We start from the raw sequence: 16,614 nt of genomic DNA, 5'->3' as shown, positions 1-16,614 counted from the left end.
TGGGCTTATTTTCACTCCTACGCTATTATTAACCTCAATAACATTCAATAACAATCATTTCCACTAATTTACAGTGTATTCTGAACACCTCACAATATTGTTATTAGTCCAAAACGTTGCAACGAGGTATCTTTCTGGACTGAGTGGTCCCCACAATATAATAAGAAAACCATCAACTGGTCTTAATCGCACCAAAAAATGCACCTGGACTGCGTAGAGGAGTGGTCACCACAATATAAATTAAAAACCCTGAACTTGTATGATTCGCACCAATAAATGTATCTGGACTGCGTAGAGGAGTGGTCACCACAATATAATAAGAAAACCATCAACTGGTATGAATCGCACCAAAAAATGTACCTGGACTGCGTAGAGGAGTGGTCACCACAATATAATTTAAAAACCCTGAACTTGTATGATTCGCACGAATAAATGTATCTGGACTGTGTAGAGGAGTGGTCACCACAATATCATTTAAAAACCCTGAACTTGTATGAATCGCACCAAAAAATGTACCTGGACTGCGTAGAGGAGTGGTCACCACAATATAATTTAAAAACCCTGAACTTGTATGATTTGCACCAATAAATGTATCTGGACTGTGTAGAGGAGTGGTCACCACAATATAATAAGAAAACCATCAACTGGTATGAATAGCACCAAAAAATGTACCTGGACTGCGTAGAGGAGTGGGTCACCACAATATAATTTAAAAACCCTGAACTTGTATGATTCGCAGCAATAAATGTTTCTGGACTGCGTAGAGCAGTGGTCACCACAATATAATAAGAAAACCATCAACTGGTATGAATCGCACCAAAAAATGTACCTGGACTGCGTAGAGGAGTGGGTCACCACAATATAATAAGAAAACCATCAACTGGTATGAATTGCACCAAAAAATGTACCTGGACTGCGTAGAGGAGTGGGTCACCACAATATAATTTAAAAACCCTGAACTTGTATGATTCGCACCAATAAATGTATCTGGACTGCGTAGAGGAGTGGTCACCACAATATAATAAGAAAACCATCAACTGGTATGAATCGCACCAAAAAATGTACCTGGACTGCGTAGAGGAGTGGGTCACCACAATATAATTTAAAAACCCTGAACTTGTATGATTCGCACCAATAAATGAATCTGGACTGCGTAGAGGAGTGGGTCACCACAATATAATAAGAAAACCATCAACTGGTATGAATCGCACCAAAAAATGTACCTGGACTGCGTAGAGGAGTGGGTCACCACAATATAATTTAAAAACCCTGAACTTGTATGATTCGCACCAATAAATGAATCTGGACTGCGTAGAGGAGTGGGTCACCACAATATAATTTAAAAACCCTGAACTTGTATGATTCGCACCAATAAATGTATCTGGACTGCGTAGAGGAGTTGGTCACCACAATATAATAAGAAAACCATCAACTGGTATGAATTGCACCAAAAAATGTACCTGGACTGCGTAGAGGAGTGGGTCACCACAATATAATTTAAAAACCCTGAACTTGTATGATTCGCACCAATAAATGAATCTGGACTGCGTAGAGGAGTGATCACCACAATATAATAAGAAAACCATCAACTGGTATGAATCACACCAAAAAATGTACCTGGACTGCGTAGAGGAGTGGTCACCACAATATAATTTAAAAACCCTGAACTTGTATGAATCGCACCAAAAAATGTACCCGGACTGCGTAGAGGAGTGGGTCACCACAATATAATTTAAAAACCTGAACTTGTATGATTCGCACCAATAAATGTATCTGGACTGCGTAGAGGAGTGGTCACCACAATATAATAAGAAAACCATCAACTGGTATGAATCGCACCAAAAAATGTACCTGGACTGCGTAGAGGAGTGGTCACCACAATATAATTTAAAAACCCTGAACTTGTATGATTCGCACCAATAAATGTATCTGGACTGCGTAGAGGAGTGATCACCACAATATAATGATAAAACCATCAACTGGTATGAATCGCAACAAAAAATGTACCTGGACTGCGTAGAGGAGTGGTCACCACAATATAATTTAAAAACCCTGAACTTGTATGAATCGCACCAATAAATGTATCTGGACTGCGTAGAGGAGTGGTCACCACAATATAATAAGAAAACCATCAACTGGTATGAATCGCACCAAAAAATGTACCTGGACTGCGTAGAGGAGTGGTCACCACAATATAATTTAAAAACCCTGAACTTGTATGAATCGCACCAATAAATGTATCTGGACTGCGTAGAGGAGTGGTCACCACAATATATTTAATAAAAAACCCTCCACAGCTCTGAATTCCCCAAAAAAAAATTCTGGACTGCGTAGTGGGGTGGCCCCAGTACTAAATTTGATAACGGGGCCACAATATAATAAATACACCCTTAACTGGTCAGAATTCCACCAAACAAGTATCTGGACTGCGTAGTGGGGTGGCCCCGGTAGTAAATTTTGTACCGGGGCCACAATACCTCCTCCACGTTCCAAGTATAGTGTTTATAACATATTAACACTACACTAATTCTAGCACGTCAATACCTCTTGTTTTAAATAATGACAGGGCATTTAACTTTTGATTTAATTTTTTGAATTTGTTGACATTTTCTATTACTTTTTGAACATGGCAAACGACTGTTGAATGGTCACATAATGCCAAAAAAATAGTTGCAAGATGGAATTGTCCTTGGGCCCTCCCACCCACCCTTATGTTGTTGAAATAGGACATGCACACTTTAACAAACCAATCATTTCAGCGACAGGGCCTACCAAACAACTGTGGCTGAAATGATTGGTTTGTTTGGGCCCCCACACCAAAAAAAACAATTCATCTCTCCCTGTACAAACTAAACAGGCTCTACTGAGGAAAGATGTCGTCCTCATCCTCAACCTCTGATTCCTCTCCCCCTACAGTGTGTACTTCCTCCTCCTCACACATTATCAATTCGTCCCCGCTGGACTCCACAACCACAGGTCCCTCTGTACTATCTGGAGGGCAGTGCTGTACTTCATTGAGGAATTTATTATTCATTTTTATAAACATCATTTTTTCAATGTTGTGAGGAAGCAACCTCCTTCGCCGCTCACTGACCAGGTTCCCCGCTGCACTAAAAACTCTTTCCGAGTACACACTGGAGGGGGGACAACTCAGGTAAAATAGAGCCAGTTTGTACAGGGGCTTCCAAACTGTCTTTTTTTCCTGCCAGTAACAATATGGACTGTCTGACATGTCTATTTGGATGGTGTCAGCAAAATAATCCTCCACCATTTTTTCAATTGTGACAGCATCCAATGCAGCGACAGTAGACATGTCTGCAATGGTTGGCAGGTCCTTCAGTCCGGACCAGATGTTATCAGCATCCCCGCCTGCGGCTCTTTTAGGAAAACTGCGCTTTTTCCACGCAGCCATAGATGTGGAAGAAAATGAGGGTGGAGCTGTTGGCATGTCACGGTCCTCTTCAGAGGACAATCTCCTGACCAGAAGGTCTTTGCACCGCTGTAGACTTGTGTCCGCCGGAAACAGAGACACAACATACGCTTTAAACCGAGGATCGAGCACGGTGACCAGAATGTATTCCTCTGACTTTAAAAGAGTGACCACCCTCGGATCCTGGCAAAGCGTACGAAGGGCTACATCCACAAGAGCTACATGCTTGGTGTAATCGCAATGGTTTACCAGCTCCTCCCTCACTTTCTCCAGCTGCTTCTGCAACAGCCTGATCAGGGGAATGACCTGACTCAAGCTGGCAGTGTCGGAACTGACACTGCCGGCAAGTTCAAACATCTGGAGAACCTTGCACAACACGGAAATCAGTCTCCACTGCGCTTGACTCAGGCGCATCCCCACTCCTTTGCCTATGTCGTAGGTGGCTGTGTAGGCCTGAATGGCCTTTTGCTGCTCCTCCATCCTCTGCAGCATATAGAGGGTGGAGTTCCAGCGCGTCACAACCTCTTGTTTGAGGTGATGGCAGGGCAGGTTCATGCTTTTTTGATGTGCCTCTATTCTGCGGTAGGCACTGGCTGAATGCCGAAAGTGTCCAGCAATTTTGCACGCCACCGCAAGCATCTCCTGCACACCCCTGTCACTCTTGAGGTAATGCTGCACCACCAAATTAATGGTGTGGGCAAAACATGGGACGTGCTGGAAACTGCCCATATTTAATGCCCGCACAATGTTACTGGCATTGTCTGACACCACAAATCCCCATGAGAGTCTAAGTGGGGTAAGCCACTGGGAGATAATTTCCCTCAGTTTCTCTAATATGTTGTCAGCGTTGTGCCTCTTATTAAAGCCTGTAATACACAATGTTGCCTGCCTTTGCACGAGCAGCCATTTTGTAGATGCTGCTACTGATGCAGCTGTTGCTGTTGCTGCGGAAGGGGATGCATCTACCCAGTGGGCTGTCACAGTCATATAGTCCTTCGTTTGCCCAGAACCACTTGTCCACATGTCCGTGGTTAAGTGGACAGTGGGTACAACCGCATTTTTTAGAGCACTGAGGACACTTGATCGTACTTCTCGTACATTTTTGGTATCGCCTGCCTAGTGAAGTGGAATCTCGACGGGATTTGGTACCTGGGACACAATACCTCCATCAACCCTCTAAATCCCACTCCACTGATGGCGGACACCGGGCGCACGTCTAACACCAACATTGCAGTTACAGCCGCAATTATACGCTTTGCAATAGGGTGACTACTATCGTATTTTGTGGTCATGGCAAACGACTGTTGGACGGTCAATTGTTTTGAGAAAGACTTAGCGGTCTTACGACTTCCCCTCTGGGAAGATGACCGACTAACAGCAGCAACAGCAGCAGTGGCAGTAGTAGGCGTACTGCTGCAGGATTCCTCGCATGAATCCCGTATTGGAGAGGACTCAGTCTGGCTGCTGACTTGGGCTGCAGGACTGAATCTGATGGAGATCGTGGAGGAATTTGACGAGGAGGGTGTTGCTGGTGTGTATCCAACTGGACCACGGGATTTAGGTGTCCCTGTACCGATGACGGTCCTAGCCCCAGTTCCTGAACTAACCACTGAACTATGAAGGTTATTCAGGTGACGTATAAGGGAGGATGTCCCTAGGTGGGCAAGATCCTTACTCCTGCTTATTTGAGCTTTACATAAGCTACATATGGCCATACATTGGTTGTCCGGATTTGGATAAAAATAACTCCAGACCGAAGAGGTGCATTTTTTGGTCTTCTGACCAGGCATGACGATGGGCTTTTTCATCCCATGGACATCAGCTGTTTCCCCCCCTGGTGCCTCATTTTCAATAATCACATCACCATCCTCATCATCAAGTTCCTCCACAGCGCCAGCTACGTCATCAGTAGCCTCCTCTCGAGCCACCTCTTCCCGTACAGTGATGGGAAGGTCAGGCTTGACAACCACTAACACCCTTGGACTCGCCTTGGGGATTTGTGATAATTTCTCTTTAGAAGGCAGAGTTGTTTGCTGTTTTGTTGCTGACAGCATAACTCTCTTCAATTTTTTGTAGGGGGGGGAGGAGGAGGAGGGCTAAGATCCTTGGGTGAAGATGGACCACTAGTCATGAACACGGGCCAGGGCCTAAGCCGTTCCTTGCCACTACGTGTCGTAAATGGCATATTGCCAACTTTACGTTTCTCCTCACATGATTTTAAGTTTCTCTTTTTGCTATTTTTTGAGAACTTGGGCTTTTTGGATTTTACATGCCCTGTACTAGGAGATTGGGCATCGGGCTTGGAAGACGACGTTGATGGCATTTCATCATCTATGTCATGACTAGTGGCAGCAGCTTCAGCATTAGGAGGAAGTGGGTCTTGATCTTTCCCTACTTTATCCTCCAAATTTTTGCTCTCCATTATATGTAGCACAAGATAGTGCAGAATGTGTGAACTTGGTAATATTGCAGAACCAATGGGCTTATACTGCAGGATTGGTTTGGCAAATTTTGTTGTAATTAAAAAAAAATGTAATTAGTTTTTTGTATATTTTTTTTATTAACTTTTTTTTAATTTTTTAAACACTTGGGAATATTGGGGAAATAACTATGCCCTTAGAAGCATAGAGCACGGGACACAGGACCACTGGACTGAACAGGAAACAGCACACAGGACCCAGCAGCACCACTGAACTCAAAATTGACAGAGCACAGCACACAGCACCACTGGACTGATACTGCAGAATGTGGGAACTTTGTAATATTGCAGCAGTACCACTGGACTTTTACTGCTGAATGTGTGAACTTGGTAATATTGCAGTACCAATGGGCTTATACTGCAGGATTGGATTTTCAAATTTTGTTGTAATTAAAAAAAAATTTAATTAGTTTTTTGTATTTTTTTTTTATAACTTTTTTTTAATTTTTTAAACACTTGGGAATATTGGGGAAATAACTAGGCCCTTAGAAGCACAGAGCACAGGACACAGGACCACTGGACTGAACAGGACACAGCACAGGACCCAGCAGCACCACTGAACTCAAAATTGACAGAGCACAGCACACAGCACCACTGGACTGATACTGCAGAACACAGCACAGCACAGAACTAAACAGCACAGCACGAGATCTACCAGGACAGAGGACCACCTAACACACCCTCCCTCTACCCTGATCAATGCCCGAGTGAAGATGGCGGCGACTAGCGGGGAATTTATAGGATCCGAGTATCGCGAGATCCGACAGCGAGATTTTGACTCAGAGCCTCGGTTTCAGGTTTTCATTTGGCGCCAATACCCGGATCTGTCTCGGATCCGACTCGGATTGGCAACGTTCGGGTGGGCTCGGATTCAGGAAATCCGAGTGCGCTCATCTTTAATCATAATACCTTGGTTGTCCTGGAGGTCATCTATTCCCCCAGCCACATTGATAAGGGTGGTTAAAAAGATAAATGAATACACGAGGCAGAACGTTAAAAGCATGCAAGGGGTAGTTATAAGTCATCCCGGGTTAACAGTGGACAAGAGACATCTTTTCAGAGCGGATGGGGTTCATTTGTCGGCAGAAGGAACGGTTTTGTTTATAGAAAGTATTTTTTCAGAGTTGAGGGGGTTAGTTTTTTCTTTAGGTGGCGGGCCGCACGGTCCATAGAACACACGGCTGTGGTGGGAGAGCATGGCAGTCAGATGGTTGTTAAACATACGGTACTTAAGTGTTGGCGATGTAGCCTTGGTTCCCTCGTCGTTATCAGACACGTTGATGCTCTAGTAAGGAGTATCAGGTTTTGCCTTGAAAGGGCTTGACCAGTTTGAGTCCAGAGGGTATTGAGTTAATTTATAGTCGATAGTACCGGCCAATAGATAAGGCTTTAACCTGGGTTGGTGGAAAGGAGACGATCTTCCACCTTATTGGTTTATGTTGCTTTTAGCTGGCTGCCCCGCTCTTCGCCACCTATATAAAAAAGGTCCAAATTGTTGATAGAAACTTTTGATAGAATTTGATAGAAATAAAATAAAATAAAATAAAGAAAATAAAAATAAATAAAATAGTTTAAAAAATAATAATAACAAAAATAAAAGGACCTTTTTATTTCCAAACTTAAGTCGGTGTCCGTGTCTTTATTTTATGGTTTCTAAGTGTTGTGCAAGGTTAACCCGAAAGGGGATTTACATAAGAGGGGAATCAACACTATGCATTTTAAAGCAGAAAGGAACAGATGGATCAGCATCGCTTGACTCCCTGCCTCAAATTTTGCAATAGGGTCATACAATTAAGCTACCTTTTTCTATGTGACAAATGCATAGAAACAGAATGAAATGAATGTCCATTGTAAAAAAAAAAAAAAAACACAGCTCTCTGAAAAGAGCATTGCTGCCCTCCTCAGGTTTACTTCTAGAAGAGTTAAATTATGAAAGAATGTTCTCTGGGCAAACAAGCACATATTTTGAAAAACAAACAGCAAGAGAAGATTGATGGGTTTGAAAATATTGATGGTATTTCCACTGGCAAGGTGTAAGAAATATTGAAACAAAGACAGGTAGAGATACAAGATACCAGACTCAAGAAAGCCGCACTTAGAGACGTTGAGGAGGTTGTGCCTTCGACTCCACTCATGTCTAGGTCTAATCTGTACAAAGTACATGGAGCTTTAGAACTTTATAAAATACAGGTATAGGGAGTTGCTGCAAATGCAAGCACAAGAAATAGATAGGTGTTCATTGAAAGTCTATGCCTTTAAAGTTGAGGACCCATACCCCTATGTATTGGTAGCCTTCTTTTGGCGTGGACAGGCACAACCTCAACATGTCATTGCATGGGTGCTAAATTTAGCTCTTTACATGGCAATAAAAACAAAAATGCTTCTTACACAAAAGTAAACGTGGAGTGATAATAGTTGATATTCAGATACTGTTTTTGAAATAGGGCGTAGAATATTAATACTGAACAGGGTACATTTGCCTTTGGTATAAAAAACATGTTTTGTTTCTGCTGTGAAGCCTATAGTGAGAGGGAATGACAAGTGAGTTTCAGCATACATATCTCCACCTACCATACTAGTAAGTATGTGGGGGTCCTTAACTGAGCTGCTCTATAATAGTGAAACATTCTAAGCAGCCAATAGAAGGAGATGTAGGATAAACCCAAAAATCCTAATAAACATAGACAAAACAGTATTTTCTCCAATGTGCTAAATGCTAATGATTTGTAAGTATATAAAATAAACATATTCACTGTCAAAGTGCAATTCGTCAAAAGGTAGCTTCTGGCCAGAAGACATAACAATATGTAAAGAAAGTGTGACAAGAGCCCGCTACTGCAGAAGCACACGCGTACAACTTCTTCCTTTTTATGGTTCTTTATTGTCAGGATGGTAATAATGTTTTGACACCGTATACTTACACAGCAATTATGGAGACCCTCATAGCTTACTATACATAGTCCAGCTCTCTGTCCAGATCAGCCAGCTAGGCCAGCGTGGATGTCCCTGAACAATGAAACAAGCAGGGTTTTATACCTGACACTCCTCCCACAGGCCTAGCTTGATGGACAGGTGACACACCCACCTTCTCTTTAAAAGGAGATGCCCATCCCTGGCTCTGTTTAGACTATCAGACCCACCCTGTCTGTTTTCTGAGAGGAAGCAGCTTTTAAATCATCTAAGTAAACCAATTTTAAACTACACATATGTTTTTACCTGGTTTAATCTCCACCTAGGTACATAACTGTGCCAATGTTTTACTCTACTTCCCTGCTTTCTCTGCATATTGCCAGCCTAATGCCTCCTTTTGTTACATATCCCTCCCACTAGCGTCTCCAAGTAGGGGGACGCGGACTTCGCGGGGAGCGCACATTTTTGGGACAACGCATCTGCATTTTTGTGTAGAATCCCAGGCCTATGTTCTACTGAGAACTTGAAAGGTTGTAGTGCCAAGAACCAGCGGGTTACCTTGGCATTTACCTCCCGGTTGTTCTGCATCCATCTTAATGGTGCATGGTCTGTTATTAGGGTGAACTCTCTGCCTAGGAGATAATAGCGCAGAGCTTCTGTAGCCCATTTTATGGCGAGACATTCTTTCTCCACAGTGGCATATTTTTGTTCCCTTGGAAGCAACTTACGACTTAGGTACAGGACAGGATTTTCTACTCCATTCTTCTCCTGTGACAAGACTGCACCTAAGCCAACACCAGAAGCATCAGTTTGGAGGAAGAACCTCCGGGTAAAATCTGGTGCTTGTAGAACTGGAAAGGAACAAAGAGCTAACCGAAGATCAGACCAGGCGGTTTCTGCAGAGTCAGACCAGGTTAATCTATCTGGACAACTTTTTTTTAACATGTCCGTAAGTGGAGCAGCTCTAGTGGCGAAGTGACTTACAAACCGCCTGTAGTAACCTACTAAGCCTAAAAAGGTTCTTAACTGTGACTTTTTCTCTGCTCTTGTCCAATTTTTGACTGCCTCCACTTTGTCTAGCTGGGGTTTTACATGCCCTCGACCAACAATGTACCCCAAATATTTGGCTTTTCTCATGGCTATGGCACATTTCTCTGGGTTAGCTGTTAACCCTGTTGACCGTAATGAAGCTAAGACCGCCTCAACTTTGGCTAAATGTGATCCCCAGTCTGGGGTATAAAACACTATATCGTCCAAGTAAGCAGCTGCATAAGCTGTGTGAGGTCGTAGCAATTTATTCATAGCCCTTTGGAAGGTGGCAGGTGCCCCATGCAACCCAAAGGGTAGGACTTTATATTTATAGAGACCATCAGGGGTGGAAAATGCAGTCTTTGGCTTGGCCGTGGAAGTCAGGGGAACTTGCCAATAACCCTTTGTTAGATCAAGGGTTGTTAAATAATTGCTACCAGCAAGATTTTCCACTAGTTCATCCACACGTGGCATCGGATAGGCATCAAACTGCGACATACTGTTTAGGCGAATAAAGTCATTGCAGAACCTAATTGTCCCATTGGGTTTCAGGACAAGCACAATGGGAAAATTCCATTCACTAGTGGACTCTTCAATTACATCTAACTGGAGCATCTTCTCGACCTCCTTTCTCATGTCCACCCGTCTGGCTTCTGGAATACGATATGGCTTCTGCTTGACAATGACTCCTGGCGCAGTGACATTGTCGTGTTCGATTAAGGTAGTGCGCCCAGGAATGGAAGAGAAGACATCCCTGTTCCGGCGAATTATTTCTTCAGTCTGTTGTCTCTGCTGAAGGGACAAGGCTGGCTCTATGGGCACTTCAGACTTTTCAATGGCAGTACTCACTACTCACTACCATGTGCTTTAATGTGCGGTTAAAGCGTTCCACCAAGCCATCTGTTTGTGGATGGTATACAGAGGTGTGAAGCGCCGTAACCCCTAGCAACTGGCACATGTCCTTCATCAGTTTAGACATGAATGGAGTACCCTGGTCTGTGAGAATTTCTTTGGGTATTCCCAAGCGTGTAAACATCAATACAAGTTCTCTAGCTATGGTGCTGGACTTATATGTTTCGTAGGGGAATTGCCTCTGGATACCTGGTTGCATAGTCAAGCACCACTAGTATATATTGGTGCCCACGTGCGGATTTTTCCAGGGGCCCCACAAGGTCCATAGCTATCCGTTCAAAGGGAACTTGTACTATTGGTATTGGAATGAGAGGTGCCCTGTACATGGGTTTGGGACAGGTTCTCTGACAAATGGGACAGGACCGGCAATACTTTTTCACTGCCATGTGTACACCGGGCCAGTAAACCTAAGCAGAACTCGTTCCCGTGTTTTATCCTCCCCTAGGTGTCCCCCACAGACATGTGTATGTGCTGCTTTTAACACTAGGGTTACATGGACATGAGGAACCATTAATTGTTCTACTTTTTCCCCCTGTACATTAGCAACTCTATACAGGAAATTATTTTTAACAATAAAATATGGTATACCTTCTGCAGGCTGGGCGGCTTTCGCTACCCCATTTACCTTAGTCACACTTTTAAAGGCATGTTCCAAAGTGGCATCATTAAGTTGGTCTCGAGCAAAGTCCTGCAAAGGAAACAAAATTGGTATTGCGGACCAGTCCGTATCCTCACTGACAGGTGGGGTGGGCTCATCTGCGACATCACCGACCAATGCTAGTTTGGACTGTCCATGTCTCCCCACAGTTGGATGCTTTTGTGGAACTCCTGCTGTGACTCCCAGGATGGCATTCCGGTTTGGCGGTTCCCAAAGATCGATGTCCAGATGTTGTGGATTCTTAGGCGGTTCCTTTAAGACCGGGCTTCCGACCGTTGCATCAGTTGCCGGCATGTCCGGCCGGATCCGCTCACCGAGGACATCATTAAACAGTGGGAAGTCTCGCCCCAAAATGAGTGGATATGGGAGTTTAGGTGCTATGGCAGCTACCACCATAACAGTTTTGTCTTTGAGTGTGACTGGTAGTATTGTTCTTTCATACTTCTCTGTTGTGCCATGTACACAAAGAACTTTCACTTTGGGCAACCGAGAAGTTATGGTTTTGGGTAAAGCAGAGCTGGAAACCAATGAGAGTTCACTCCCCGAGTCAACCAAGGCCAGAACAAGGTTTTGGTTGATTAGCACAGTCACCCGACACAAACAAGGACTTCCTGATGTGGGACTCATGGTAAAACAGCTTGGAAATGCAGGTCCAATATGTGCTACAGAACAGTCCATGGGTTACTGTAGTTTAGGACACTCTGCCTTAAAGTGGCCTGGCTCACCACATTCAAAACACTTCAGATTAGACAGCTTTGCACCTGGCCCTCTGTCCGTAGTAGTTTTGCCATTGGGCCCTGTGGCAAGGATTGTCAAACCTGGCTTTTGGCGTGGCAGCGGCTTTGGAACAAATGCAGGTTCTTTAGTCATTTGCTGTAGCGCACAAAACCTTTCTACCACGGTGGTAAGCTCTTCATAAGTTTGTGGGTCTGATTGCAGAACCCACTTTTGCAAATCGCGGTTCAGCCCCCGGATGCAGTGATCTATCGCCAGAACTTCAATAATCCAAGAAGGCGAATTCTCCTCAGGCTGCAGCCATTTCTTTAAAATTTTAGAAAGCTCAGCCACTTGCGCTCTGACCAGTTTTTCTTTATCATAGCGCCATTGGTGATCGCGCTGGGCTCGGCCTGGCCCGGAAACTCCAATGCGAGCCAATATCTCAGACTTTAGACACAGATAATCAGAGGCCCATTCCTCATCTAGATCCATATAAGCTTGCTGAGCTTCACCAGTCAGATATGGCGCCAGTCTCTCAGCCCAATCTTTAGGAGGCCATTTTGCCCTTTTTGCAAGTCTCTTGAAAGACACCAGATATGCTTCTATGTCATCAGCTGGTGACATTTTCTGGAGAACCGGACCAGGTGGTTAATTTCTGTCATGCCTCACCTGGCTTAACTCTTCTCTTAAGAGCCTTGTGTTTTCCACCTGTGCCTCGGTGACCTGTAGCATCTGAGCTTGCTGCTGTTGCTGTGCAGCGGCCACATTCACGAAGGTTCTCAGTACTTCCTCCATGTTGACGTCTGCGCGGGTTGGGTAGCGGAAACTTGCTTTCCGTAGAATCCCACTCCTGACTCCACTTGTGGCAAGAGCCCGCTACTGCAGAAGCACACGCGTACAACTTCTTCCTTTTTATGGTTCTTTATCGTCAGGATGGTAATGTTTTGACACCGTATACTTGCACAGCAATTATGGATACCCTCAACGCTTACTATACATAGTCCAGCTCTCTGTCCTGTTATGTGCGTATTGTCGCTAACCAATAACGATTGTCGAACCTCGATTTGTGTTTCCAACGCACAAAGATTTATTCGCAAAAAGTAGAATAATATGTTCAAGCGAAGTGATAATAAATACAGCCGTTACTTATCGCAGGCGCTTTGGAACCAGTGTGCAGTCATTCAATCCTGAAGTCTGGGGACAAGATGTCTGAACACTAGATGTGAAGCTGCTGCTTATATGCACACAGAAATATAGTAATACAATGAAGATGGTATAGCTTGCATCTATTGGTCCAGGTCTCAGGAAGGTCCAAGGAGTTGTCAATCATTGGCTAGTTCATCCTAAGGAATCCAAAGGAGGGGGTCATCTCTCCAGGGGGTATGCTCGGCTCTTCCCGCCAAGATTCCTTAGTCTTAAGTAGTTCATAATTCCCTATCATTCATAACTTGTGTATGCACTCTGCGATTCCTTCGCAGAGTGAACCAAACAGTAGGAAATGTTAAGAGGTTTATTATGATACCACTCATGATATGATTCCTTCAACCTGTTCTGTATATTTCACTAATATGCATGTAACTTTAATATAACACATAAATACTACTATATTTCGACATAAATGACTATGTGTTGCAACTACCATTAGTGTGTACTATTTTACAAGTATGCGTGTTTGTGCGAATGTATGGTAAAAGACCAAATACTGTTGCTGCCACGTGGTGCAGCTGCGTACGCCCTTCCACGCCATAGCGTGCCCTTATACGCCGTAGCGTACCGTACGCATCTTTTCAAAGACAACCAACTTTGTTCGACTTTAATTGAAATGACTTTATCCAATTTGCTGACTTCGACAGCTCCACCCTTTGATAGTGTAATAAACTATCACCCAATCACCGTTTCAAGTTCAGCATTATACAATACTTCTTCACAGACCATGATCCCGGTATCTGGTACCACCCTTTCAGTCTTTCTCAGTGTTACTCCTATGAGACCTTTTTCCACACTTCAACACAGTAGGAACACATTTGACAACTAAACCAATTGCTAAGATGACACCCAGTATAAGGAGAAGGAGCTTACCTACACTAGCAACCATTTCCTGTACCCACTTCCCCAGACCGGAGAACCATTTCACAGGGTTCAACCACGAGAACCAACCCGCCACCTTTTCCCCGACCTCATATAATGAAGAATTGTGGCTCTTTCGAAATTCCCATTTCAGCTGCAAAATTTCATCCATCTTCCGGTCTATAACCTCTTTAGGGTCATCCGTATTATTAGTGATGTACGTGCAACATTTGACACCGAACTGGGTGGCCAGTGTCACACAGTACCCACCAGTAATAGAGGTGAGATAATTTAGTACCAGTCTATGTTGCACCAACTCCTTCTTGTACTCTTGTAGCTCCCTTCCAGTATACCTGAAAGTGTCATCATACATCTCGGTGATATTATCTATTAATTTAGCTAGGTCTTGGATATATTTAAAGTTTAATGTTCCCCGAGCGGTCCTGGTGAGATCTAGAGCAACCATAACTTGAAAACCAGCAGTTTCACTAATCAATTTTGTAGCTATGGGTTCCTCACCAGGAATCATATTTCTCTTGCCACGGTGTTCATACTGTGTGTGTATGTATGGTGGTGATGTAGTCTTGTGAATACCAACCATTTCTTCATGAGTAATAGTCATGATTTCAGGAAGCAGTTTAGCTAAGAAACACAAGCCCTTGGAACTCGGAGTCACCCAGGAATAAGCTTTCCTTCCACAAACAAAATACACATCATCAGGGAGAACATAAGGAACAGTATGCCCATTAATTATATCACATAGCGTTTTGATAAAACTACCCATGCCTAGTGTCTCCATTTGCTCTAGACACGTGTCGGCATGGATGACATTTTTACAATTAACTATAGAGACTTTTCTAATGGATACCTTCTTATGTTTGGTTATACGCCCTAATTTGTGACTTCCATCAACATTCCTGCCTATTGGTGACCTTGTGAGTCTCCCTCTAAAATGAGTGTGGCGAGCCATTGTCTGATCTGATGGATAAGCCTCTCAATTCTCCAGGCGCTTTGCATGAGATATATTTAGGCACAGCAAAGATCTGCCTATGGAGTATTGTCGAAGTGTCAGACTAGGGGACCTAGTGTTATTGTACCTCCCGTCTATGGGCCTCCCCCCCCCTCAATTCGAGTACTTCGGATATGTTTAGAGGGAATGGCACTAGTCCTATATTATGCTGCCCTTGCGGCACGTGAGAGCACACCCAACACTCGGTTTGGTTTAGCACCTTACCCACCAGGGAGTGATAATCCTCCAAAGGATGCCCGCCTATATTCAGAGTACTGGGGGACTGGCATCGTTGGATGCATCTCTCTTCAACTAGGGAGTCGCAAAACTTGCAGATACAATACTCATCATACAATAGCCCCTCACACTGCCTCCGAGTTTCTGAGCTAGCAGACCTTTTCATAACCCCTGGACCAAGCTTGATAATGGGCTGCTCTGTGTATTCTAATAACTTTTCCTCTGCCTCCATCTCATCCGTATCACTACCAGAACTCTCCTCCGTCCTCCATCCTCCTTCACAAAAATAGAATGTCCTAAAAAAAGTAAAAACAAGGAAAATCCTGGAACAAAAGAAAAACAAAAACCGCCACTCCATCGCTGGAAAGATAGTTCTGGGGCAACGTCTCTGATTCAGGTGTCTCGACTGCAGGCTTTAGGTCTCCCAGAACAAACTCACAAGTGACAGATCTATGTCGTCGGTCTCAGTTTTATCTTGCACTTTCTCCGGATTATGGACTCTCCTGCAGTGGGTGGAATGGACCCAAGTGTCTCTCTCTGCAACCTTCAGTGATGTAGTACTGGTCAGCAGCACTTGGTACGGGCCTTCCCAACGGTCTGTTAAACAACCTGAACGTAAGACATTGCAGATCATAACATAGTCTCCAGGTTCAACATCATGACAGTTCGTTTCTGGCATACCAGGTGACAGCATTTTTAGTTTTTGTTGTTGTTGCTTTAGATGTCTACTCATTCTTATAAGATATTGTACAGTCACTTCATTATTACACTTCAAGTCGTCTTGTGGACTCACGATCAAATGAGGTTGTCGTCCGAACAGTATCTCAAAGGGGGACAGATTAAGAGGATGATATTAATATGTCTATCGGTGAGTACATCCACTGTAGATTTGTATTGTAGATCAAAATAGTATGTAGAAGTATCATTCCATTTATGGTCGATTTGACTCCACGTGATTTAGGGTAAGGAGTTTGTTGACCTGTCATCCTAATAGTAATTCTCCATTCTCCAGTTATCCCCCATCTTGTGAATTTGTATTTCTTCTTTAGGAGATTAATATCTGCAACCGAGTGGTTGCCATAACGTTGCTAAGGGAGGTGTCATAATTAGGGGAGTATCCGTGCCAATCATGTGTCACGGACTTACCTGATCCCCGCCGCTCCGTC

The sequence above is a fragment of the Mixophyes fleayi genome, chromosome 2 (genome assembly GCF_038048845.1).
Source record: "Mixophyes fleayi isolate aMixFle1 chromosome 2, aMixFle1.hap1, whole genome shotgun sequence".
In the NCBI taxonomy this organism is placed as follows: domain Eukaryota; kingdom Metazoa; phylum Chordata; class Amphibia; order Anura; family Limnodynastidae; genus Mixophyes; species Mixophyes fleayi.
The sequence above is the reverse complement of the archived record's forward strand: the minus strand, read 5'-3'. Positions refer to the sequence as shown.